This window comes from Oreochromis niloticus, unplaced genomic scaffold, assembly GCF_001858045.2.
Source record: "Oreochromis niloticus isolate F11D_XX unplaced genomic scaffold, O_niloticus_UMD_NMBU tig00008379_pilon, whole genome shotgun sequence".
Classification (NCBI taxonomy): domain Eukaryota; kingdom Metazoa; phylum Chordata; class Actinopteri; order Cichliformes; family Cichlidae; genus Oreochromis; species Oreochromis niloticus.
Window position 1 is genome coordinate 3,783 of NW_020329156.1, and position 11,069 is coordinate 14,851.

Below are 11,069 nucleotides of genomic sequence, written 5' to 3' on the forward strand. Positions count from 1 at the left end.
CCAGCTGGGTTTCCTTGGTCCAGAGGTTTGGAGAAACCTCTTCCTTTTCTTTCATCACAGCTGTCCTGTGCCAGATGTTCTGTTGACCCACTGAGAGAGGCGTGTTTGAGAAAGATCAGGAAGACTGAAGCTCATGGTAGGAATGAAGGAGGACCTTGTGAGCTCCACCAGCAGCTCCCTCACAAGGAACTGTTCACAAGTCCACTGCAGGCACGCCCAGAAGATGGATAAAGGCAGCGTTTCATGAAGACACTGGAACCAATCTATCTTCATAACAGTGAGTTTTATCAACAGGTCATATGCTCTTGAGACATAGTCTGGCGATAGCGATTATACACAAATTGTGGGTGTGTTTAAATTGTAGCAGCTATGTGGTGTAGCTTATAGCAACATGTACTGTGTGCTCTGGATGCTTTGTAGGTGAAAGCAGCATAGTTCACTACAAAAAGCTTTCATGGTCAACATTTCTGCCTCTATAAAGCAAAAATGTATCAGGAATTCATAGATCAAACTTTATGAGTCCCTCGGGTGGGTTCAGCCTATCATGCATTTTAATCTCCTTTCCAATAAACACAGAGTGACATGATTTGAAAGTTGAAATTGTTTCCAATTAACCAACTTGTTTCATTTGAGTTTATCTGATAAAAAAAATGCTGGTAAGTAAGCTTGTTGCAGTATTGGATGTAAATTGTGTATGCTGCTGAAATATCTAACAGACCAAAATATTTTTCAGTGGTGAATGATATTAGGAAAACCCGTAGATCTTGTTTTCTAACTGCATTGTAAGTAGCAGACAATGAGGGATGGCGTTCAGCTGCAGTTAAAGAGGCTAATGTTTACAGCCGTACCCAAGCTGCCCCTGCCTTTGGCCACACAGCTGTGTAAATACATTTGGCGAGGTGGCTTTTGGTCTGACTGTAGACTGAGTTTAAATGACAGTTGCACTTGCACTGGGTGACTGATCTCCATTTCCTGGACAGTAAAAGCAGGGTTTCCCTTCTTGGAGTTAGTCAAGTCAGATTTTAGGGTAAGTTAAAGAGGTTGTTGTCTATATTATGCTAAATGCTCATGCCTCCATGGATAATGCTGCAGTTTCCCAGACATGGATTAAGCCTAGTGCTAGGCTTAAAGTTGTTTAAATGGAGGTCTTCACTGAATTATTCTTTTAATCTGGGACTAGAAATAACCCATATCTGGGAAACCCTTTGAAAACATCTTTAGTAGGCATTATAAAAAAAAAACTTGCTGAAGTGCATTTTTAGAATAATTTGAAACATGAATTCTGTCCATGATTACTTTCAAGCAGACTTCTTCTAAAATTGCAAGGGTCATAGTTGCCTCGGTCTGTCATAGCGTTCGATGTCTGTACTTTAGCCCAGACAGATCTGTGTTAAACCACTGTGAGATATTGGTCATCTGTGTGCTTGTGCAAGTGTGTCTGAAACTGGGGACCTGATCATAAATGTGTGTCTCCATTGAGCTACAAAGAAAAGTGCTTCAAAGTGTTGGTTCTGGCATATAAATGAGACAGACCCCAGTGAAATTTAACTGGGGTGATGGGTAAAAATGAACTCCTACCCACAGAAGGCAGCAGCTCTGCTGTCTGTAGAGACAAGGTCAGAGTTTCTGACCGTCAATCATTTAGGGATGAAAAGTAATCTTTGCCTAAATGTAATAGTTGATTGCACTGCAGCACAGCTTTCTTGATGAGGAAGAGCAGCTGTGCTGTGATGTCAGCTTCAGCTGCCCAGCATGCACACCTGAAATGTTGGTGGTTTCAGTTGATGGGAAGAGAAAGCTATATCACTTTCAGCAAAACGAAAGGTGCTCATTGTCGATGTTCTTTGTTTTTGTGTCTTTATGCATATATTTCTATATACCTTCCATGGTTAGACTTTATTGTTTCTCTGATGTTGCTCTGATGGCCGTGACTTTTTTGATGGCGTCTTTGTTGCTGAATAGGGCTGCCACGATTAGTCGACTAGTCACGATTACAGTCGACGACTGATTTAATAGTCGACGCGTGGTTTGAAGCTTTGTAAGATCACAAAAGACGCAGGAATAAGTAGTAGGATTTAAGAGTGTAATAACGGACTGAAACAGAAGATGGCAGCACTGCATGTACAAGGATGCCAGCTGCCGTTACACTCCGAAGAAGAAGAAGAAGAAGCAGTGTCCCAGAATTCATAGCGCGGCCCTGCTCAGTTTTCAACAATGGCGGCAGCTAGTTAGTTTTAATATTACTCTTATTAATCTTTCTGGGTCACAAAATAAACGTTTAACATATTTTCAGGCGAGAATGTAGCTGTGTAAACCTCAAATATCTGCTCAGTTTATCAAGACACCGCATATTTTCAAAAGCGCTCCGACGTTTTCGGAGACGTCTGTTACCCACTAGCTCCATAGCTAGCCGGGGCAAGGCTCACTAGAGCCCGTGAGAACACCGGACTCCAGGCAAATCGTTTTCAAACGCACCACCGTCTTTCGCTACTCAGGTTGAACATATATAAGTCAGTTAGATAACTTAAAAATGTTATTGTTTGGCCTTTTTTTTTTTTTTTTAGTATTTTATTTGTTCCTGAGTAAATCGGTTTGGCTGAGATTAAAGTTATAGTTCATACACGGCCGAATAAACGTCAAGCAGACAACTGATTATCAGAAGTGTGAGATGTTCAGAATATACTCCGGTGTCCCGTTATATTTTAGATAGCAAGGAGTTTATTAAACTTTACCGAAACAATCTGTAAATCTCATTAAATTTAATAAACTATCATCTTGTCTTTATTTTTAGTTAGCACATACCCTAAACCAGGGGTGCCCAATCCTAGTCCTCGAGAGCTACTGTCCTGCAGCTTTTAGATGCATCCCTACTCCAACATAGCTGAATCAAATGGTTTGATGACCTCTTCAGCATGTCATCAAGTTTGGCAAAGGCCTGATAACAAGACATTCATTTGATTCAGGTGTGTTGGAACAAGGATGAATCTAAAAGCTGCAGGACAGTAGCTCTCGAGGACTAGGATTGGGCACCCCTGCCCTAAACACTTAAAACTGTAAGCTAATGTTATATAAGAGCAGATGCTGCTGGTGCAATAAGCTGTACGTTTTACGTCCAATGGATGCATGATCCGATTAGTCGACTAATCGCAAAAATAATCGGTGACTAGTTGACTATCAAAATAATTGTTTGTGGCAGCCCTAGTGGACTTTGATTCCAAGTTAATACTAGCTAGTGTTTCTCACTGGTTTTTGGGCGGTGGAGTAAAAGGGATTGGTTGCTGGCTGTTTGTAATGTTAGCCTTGTCTTTGCTTTCTTACAGGCAGGATAAAGACATGGTGATAAATGAGTGTGTGGGCCGTCTGCTGAGGACCAGGAGCTCAGGACACTCAGACGGGGGCGTCGCAGCAGGAGTCACCGCGCACCACAATCCTCTGCTGTTCTGAGATGTCACACTCCTGCCTGCACATAGAAACCACAGTGAAGTCAAAGTTCCACCTGCACCTCCACCTGTTCTTGCAACAGCATGAACACTGACAGAGGTGAGACAGCAGAAGAGTTTTTGTCTATTTTTTGTTTTGTTTTGTTTTTTACTAAGTTAAGGAATTAAGTGAAGAAGAGTGATTAAATAAATTGTTTCTTGCAGTTTTGATTTAATGATTGTGTTTAGGATTATTTCAGAAACATGTTTAGAGGATCTTTGTAAGCCTGTATTTCCTTTAAAAGAAGGGAAGCACTTCTTCATTCTACAGAAAAGGTGACACATTACAGATGACTTCATAAAAACCACAGTGAGCCAGTTGGATAAACAGCAGCCTAATCAGACTTCTGCAGAGTCTCAAAGTTTTTTTGGAGTCTGCTTCTTGTGTCCAACAGGACGAATTCTGTCCATAAACAAAGGATTTGAAAATGTACCCATTTTTGTTTTCGTTTTACTTTTGCTGATCTGACACCACTTGTGCCAAAAATCCGGACAAATGTCATTTGACCAAGGAGCAAATCTGAGCCAAATAGACTGATCATTTTTTTTCACGTGGCGTCTCATCAGAGGACACTTTTCCTTTTCCAAGCTCCTGTAGAACTGGCAGAAAAATCCTGGAAGCGCTGTCTGAATTCTGTTTCGAGACATGTAATCACAGACACATATTTCCCTTTTTTAGCAGAAAGGTTGGCCTGTGGATAAGCAGTTCTGGTCTTGGACAGTGTGGGGAAGTGCACAACGTTGAAGTTGCGCAGTTGTGTCTTAAAGAGATTGAGCTTCACACAAAATGCTTTCATGTGCGCATAAAGTTGTGGTACAAGCTGCTCTTTCCCTTGTAGGCTCTTGTTCAGGGTGGTTAAATGATCAGTAAGATCAACTAAAAATGCAAGGTCTGCCAACCATAGAGGGTCATTCAGCTCATGAAGAGGTCGGTCCTTCTCTTTCAAAAATGGTCAATTTCTGATCTCAGGGAGTAAAGACGCTTCAGCACGGCACCGCGGCTTAGCCAGCGCGCCTCCGAGTGGTAGAGTAGATCCCATATTCAGCATCCGCATCAGAAAGGAAAGCCTGAAGTTCTCCGTGGTACAGTCCACTTGCTCGAATTATGTTGACAGTTTTTACAATAGTGTTCATTACATCTCCAAGATTGACTGTCTTGGCACAAAGGGCTTCTTGGTGAACAGTACAGTGCATTTCAACAGCCTCACCTCCAGCCTCTTTCACCTCAGCGCACATCGTAGACGCCATTCCTTTGTGTGCACCCGCCATAGCTGGAGCCCCGTCTGTTGTATCTTCACACAGCTTGTCCCATTTAAGTCCCATTTTGTCAATTGAGTCTGACACAGCTTCAAAAGTATCCATACCTGTTGTTGTGCCTTTTAGACTCTTAAGATCGAGCAGCTCCTCTGTAACTCCACGTCTTGCGAGGAGTTGGGCCACCTCATAGCTGGCTATTGTAGCCTTTTCCTGGACTTTTTGAGCACAAAAAAAATACTGTTGCTGACCCTGCAGGACAGCTACCATTTGCTTTACTTTCTGCTCTCGCTCAGCACCAGTGTAGGATGCATAGACCTGATGTTTGGTTTCATAATGACGTCGTACATTACACTCTTTCATAACTGCCACAGTTTCAGTGCAGATAAAACAGACACTTCCCCTTGAATTCTTTGAAGAAATATTCACTCTCCCACCGTGTCTGAAATTTTCTGCACTCACTTTCTACCTTTCGCTTCTTTGGTTCTGCCATGTTCAGTAACTTGGGGTAAATTTCTTCTAGGATTGTCCTTTTTGGTGGAGCAACTGCCTTGATCAACAGCAGCTCCCCCTGGTGTTAAAACTAAGAAGTGCCATACACTCAAGCAAAAGTTGAAGTGCGGGCCAATTAAAAATGGACCGCGGGCCGTAGTTTGGACACCCCTGCTATAGACATTAGCACACACTCCAACAGGTTTTCATCCTCTAGAGTCACTTGGATGACACTGAAAACACTACGTCCAGATAAACTCCGTGTATATAGTGTATTATCTTACAAAAAATACAAACAAATATAAAACAAGTATTTTATTTTCTAAATGTAATGCTTCCTTTTAGGAGGAAGGTGGAGGCGCAGCTCCAGCAGAGCAACACCAGAGGTGTGTGGAGAGGACTGAACACCATCACTGGACGGAGCACTGTGAGCGGAGGGGGTCCAGAGTCTGGAGACCAGGTTCTGGCTAACAGATTGAACCAGTTGTTTAACAGGTTTGATTCAGTAGCCCTTCCCTCCCCATCCACCAGAGCTCGTCACACCTCTCTGCAACCCCCACAGCACCGGGGACATGAAATGCACCTCACCTGTCCCCCTTTTCCTTCAACCACTCTACTGGGTCTAAGTCGTCTCCACCTGCTACGGCGGCTGAGATCCTTTGGGGTGAACAGGACAGTCCTAAGGACATTTTATGACACTGTGGTGGCGTCTGCTATTTTCTATGCTGTGGTCTGCTGGAGTGGTGGAATGGCAGAGAGGGACGGGGGGAAACTCAACAAGCTGGTCAGGAGGGCCAGCTCTGTCCTGGACTGTCCGCTGAAGTCCATCGAGCAGGTTGGGGAGGAGAGGATGTTGTCTAAGCTAACATCCATCATGGACAACACCTCCCACCCCCTGCATGAGACTGTACGAGCACTGAGCAGCTCCTTCAGCAGTGGACTTTTACGCCCACAGTGTAGGAAGGAGCGCTACCGCAGGTCATTCTTACCAGCAGCTGTCAGACTCTATAATGCAGCTTAACATTCCTTTGGTCATCTTACTCACCAGCTTGTTAGTTTACTCTACATTTTATACATATCTCCGTACAATTTTCTCAATTTTTCTATACATATTCTGTACATTGTTACCTGTATATACGAACTTTGGTTGCTTACGTTCATAGGACCACCCTGTGTCTTCCTTTTATATTTTATTTTCCCTTGCTGTAAGAGCTCTGTAACACCAAATTTTCTAATCAGTGGGATTATAAAGGTTTATTCTATTCTATGTTTTATATTTGTTTGTATTTTATTTGTATTTTCCTTCTGCTATCTGTACCTGAGCTGAGGAAAAAATTTCCCCGCCGTGGGATCAATAAAGTCTTATCTCATCTAACAGAATGAACCTTTTGGGATTTAGTTACCTGGATGATTGAGCATGCATCAAGACATAACTGGACCCAGTTTGCACTTTTGTTTGTAGGGAGTTACGCACCACGGTGTAAGAAATCTTCACTTTTTGTTCCAGTTTCATACATAAACACCCTCATCCTTATACAAAATATTATACTCGCTTCAAAAATAGTAAATCTAGCAACATCTGTGTCTGAAACACAACATTTCTAATATGATTAGATCAAATTTGCACTTTCCTGAAAAGAGAGTGACACGTCCAGTTGTATAAAAACCTTTTTCTACAGACATTAGCACACACTCCACCAGCTTTTCATCCCTTTGAACCCAAAAAGTCATTGCTCAGGACCCCAAACTTTCTAAATGTAATGCTTCCTTTGATGAGAACAATGTTTTTCACTTTATGAAATGCAGTTGCACAAAACCTGAGCTATGCTATTTTCATCTGGAATGGCTTATTCTTTGAAAGGTTTTTCTACTCGTATATTATCCATCTGACCTGATAAACTTGGACACAGAATCACAGTCTAAGATTACAATATACAGGAGTGATTGTTAGTAAAAGTGGGTTTCTGCATACCTGTGTAGATATTTCCTCAAACATCAGAAGTAATTTACAATGAATGATTCTGTTGGGTTTAAGTCAACCGTGCTGGTAAACAGAAACTGTTACTGAAAGCAAACACACAGACACCTCAGTACGTTTTACTTGCAAGGGGAGCGTCGGAGAGCAGAGCTGCCACTCGCCTGTCCAAGCAACTCCAACTCCTCTGCGTCCGCCTCACTCTTTTATTGACAACAGAGGTTACACACAATTCACTTAACCACGTGACGGTTAAGACATGCATATGTGTGTGTGTGTGTGTGTGTGCGTGTGTCTTCCTGACACCATACAAGGCATGATATCAATCAAATTATTTTGAAAAGGAAAAATAATAATTTTAATGTGAGGCAAAACATGTATGGTGCTCGGTAAAGATGACACGCGACTCACTTCTTCTTTTTTTGTTTTTTTTTTGTTTGAGAAAGTTTGTTTTCATATTAAACCAATGTCAGTGACGTCAAATGTGTAAAATTCAAGGCTGGTCCTTAAAAGCTCCCAACAAGGCAAAAACTGCAAAGCCACACAAGTCCCAGCGTCAGCAGCAGCTATGAAAAGAAAGTGGAGAAAGGATGAATGAGTCTGTGCTTATCGGCTATCGGCTCTCTGCTCTCCCCCAAGTTGGCGTTGTTGTTGGTAGCCATGACAACGGAGATAGTCCCAGCTTTATAAATAAAGGCCCCAACACCCAAAAAGAAAAAAAGAAAGAAAAAAACTCGGGATTCCCTGCGCAGACCAGGAATCCCGCTAGCAGGCCGAAGCTACAGAGATGATTTTGACCGAGTGAGACTCGAACCATCGACGGTCTGTGCTTCAACCTGCCAGGGGCCAGCGACAAGTGCTCTGCGCCACCTGCCGGGCCGTGGAGTTCGTGCAAATTTGATATATTTGACTTCTCTGAAGACAAATTATTTTTGAAAAGGAAAAATAATAATTTTAATGTGAGGCAAAACATGTATGGTGCTCGGTAAAGATGACACGCCGACTCACTTCTTCTTTTTTGTTTTTGTTTTTTTGTTTGAGAAAGTTTGTTTTCATATTAACCAGTGTCAGTGACGTCATTCTACGCGACTACCACAGGTAAGGAAAAGCCTGAATCTGTAGATCTTTTTCTTTTCTTTTTGTTGTCTAAAACAGAAAAATCCCGAAACAGTCAGCTCACAAAGTTGCAGGTTGGTGGGAATTTGGCAGAACAGCCAATGACTTAAAGCATTTAGGTGCATATCTTGCCACAAGACATGTGTGCTAAGCTAGCTAAATTAGTTTCTGTTAGCGAATCAAGTTCAAGCTCCTCACATATCATCATCCAGGGTACAGTCATATGCTGATGAGGAGATCCCATGCAGGCAACATTAAGGCAGTGTAACAAGTTAAATATGCACTGATTTTAAGCTATTTCCTAATATCTAACCATTATGATAAATGTTTGCCTGCAACTGACACAGCCAACACAAATGTCATTGAAAAAAACAAAAGCCTGTGATAACATGTTTTGTTTTTCTAGAATAGAAGAAGCACATTTAAAAAGCCAGTAGGAATAAATCTTTGTTGTTACTGCATGATTAGAATGAAGTAACAACAAGTCTGGCTGGAATAAGAAGTGGTAATCTGTGTACTGTGCTGTGATCTGCATAATTCACCTTAGATGGTCATCTGTTTGGATGGCTGAAGTGGGCTAACGCCACAGCTAATTTCATCAGGCTGCTAATGAAACATCTAAAATGATAGATGGTTAACTACACAACGGAAGCAAGAGCATTACAATCACTTGATTTAATGAAAGATTTTCCCCCAAACTTTTGATCCAAATGAGCAAAGTACTGCAACCATCTGAACCTTCTAGGTGTTACATGTTACAGTGTTGCACTCTGGCCAGCTTTAAAAATGGAAAAGTCTTTGTGTGGTTTACTGGGTTCTGTAAATGAGGCTCCTTTCATTTGTGAGCGTGTTGTTCTTCTCTTCCCTTTTGTCCACCCTTACAAGGTGAAGGTGCTGCCCACCATGATGCCAGCAAGGTGCGTGCAAGTGGATCCGGCCTTAAAACCACTGGAGTGCCCAGCTCTCTGCCAGTGAAGTTCAACATTGATGGCAAAGATGCAGGTGAGGGACTGCTGGCAGTGCAGATCACTGTGAGCGCATGAACGTGGACCACACAAATGTAACCAAAGTGTTGATATTTAGGTAACAGTTTTTATTTCCTGAAGGACCCAGACGGGAAGCCCAAGAAGCAAATATCTGTGACAACCATGATGGGACCTACCTGGTGTCTTATGTGCCAGACATGACTGACAGGTACACCACACTCATTAAGTACGGAGGAGACGAGATCCCTTATTCACCCTACTGAATCAGGGCTCTGCCCACCCGAGATGCCTCACTGTATTTGATCCTGTCTCCTCAATACTATTTAATATCTAAATGCTTGATTCATCATATTATATACAAATGTGCTGTTGTAGCTACTGACAGTGAGTTTGATTATATTTTTCCATCTACCAAAGAGAAATAATATCTCTTAGTGCAGGTGGATCACACACTGATTTTAACACTTTGCATATGACTGCGTAGGATGAGCATTTTATAACAGCATGTGTTGTTTTTGTTTATGTAAGGAAATACATCAGTTTCCCTTGTATTTTAAATTTGAGTGAAGATCCTAAATTGGCCCCACTCTTGACTTTGAGAAAGGCTGATCTGTGCTGTCCCTACATGAGCACAGTCAGATATAATACAGGCTTTCAGGAGCAGGAAGGCTAAAGGCTGTTTAATGTCTGATGTAACTGTGTCAGACATTTGCGTTCTCACTTGCATGGATAATATCTGAAAACTTCAGAGCTGCAGTGCATGTGTAAAAGTGGCTAAAAAGCAGTGCATTAACATGTGTTTTGTCTCTTTGCGTAGCTGCTCAGTCCATCCAGACTCCTCTCCATATGCAACAGTGATGCCGGCTCTCTCCAAGTGATTCCTTCATCATCAACATCTGCATCCACGATCCACCAGCTCAACAGCAACATCTGTCAGCTGTGCATCCAACTGGAGGCCTTCGCCTGCTGTGCTGAGGCGCTGGGCCGCGATTTCCGTCCCTTGTTGACGACCTGGCTGTATCCTGTGCTGGAGAAAGCTGGTGAGGAGACGCTGCTGGTCAGCCAGGCGGCGCTGAGCTCCATATGGAACATCAATAAGGTCTGTGGATACGCTTCCCTCAAGGAACTGATCAATGAGAACTCTGACTACCTGCTTAATGACATATCACTCGACCTTCAGAGGCTCAGCCAGCATCCACAGGTAGTTTATGACGTGTTTTTTGTTTTTAACCAAAATGGACACAGAAATAACTGCTGGAGGGTTACCCGATTTCCTCCTTGATCTGCTTAAGCCTGTGCTGCCCTGAGCTTGTACTGTATTTCATTATAATCCTGTCTTGTTGGCCAGGCTCCACCGGTGTTGACAGTTCTGTTGACTCACTCTGACTGCAGCCTGCTGGTCGGGGCATGGTTCAGGATCTGGATCTCAGCTACGAGCGCACAGCTGCTCTTTTCTGCTCCGCGCTGCACGCGCTCATGAAGGCACTGGGTAAGATTTCAACAGTGATGTCAGCTTGAGTCTCACGTATACTGGGAGTCAAAGAGGACAAAGAAGAAATGTGACTCATTGCATGCACTGCCACAATTTTTATGTTGCTTAACTTTATGTTTTCTGCAGTGCCTTTCAAAATTTCTATCAAGGAGTACGTTCAGGATATATAACTTCACTCGTTATCAAATTATCAGTATCTTTGGAAACATTTAATACGTCGTGATGGTTTAAATGCTGAGTCGTTTTCTGTGTAGAATTAATATTCATAAAATATT

At 42.5% G+C, this 11,069-nt stretch overlaps 1 long non-coding RNA gene across 1 annotated transcript; it reads left to right on the top strand.

The window, feature by feature from the left end:
- Positions 1-866: 866 nt before the first annotated feature.
- Positions 867-5,613, top strand: LOC112845649 (uncharacterized). Its single transcript, XR_003218518.1, has 3 exons — positions 867-1,027; positions 3,321-3,540; positions 5,571-5,613. It is a non-coding gene; the product is annotated as an uncharacterized LOC112845649 (long non-coding RNA).
- Positions 5,614-11,069: the final 5,456 nt, after the last annotated feature.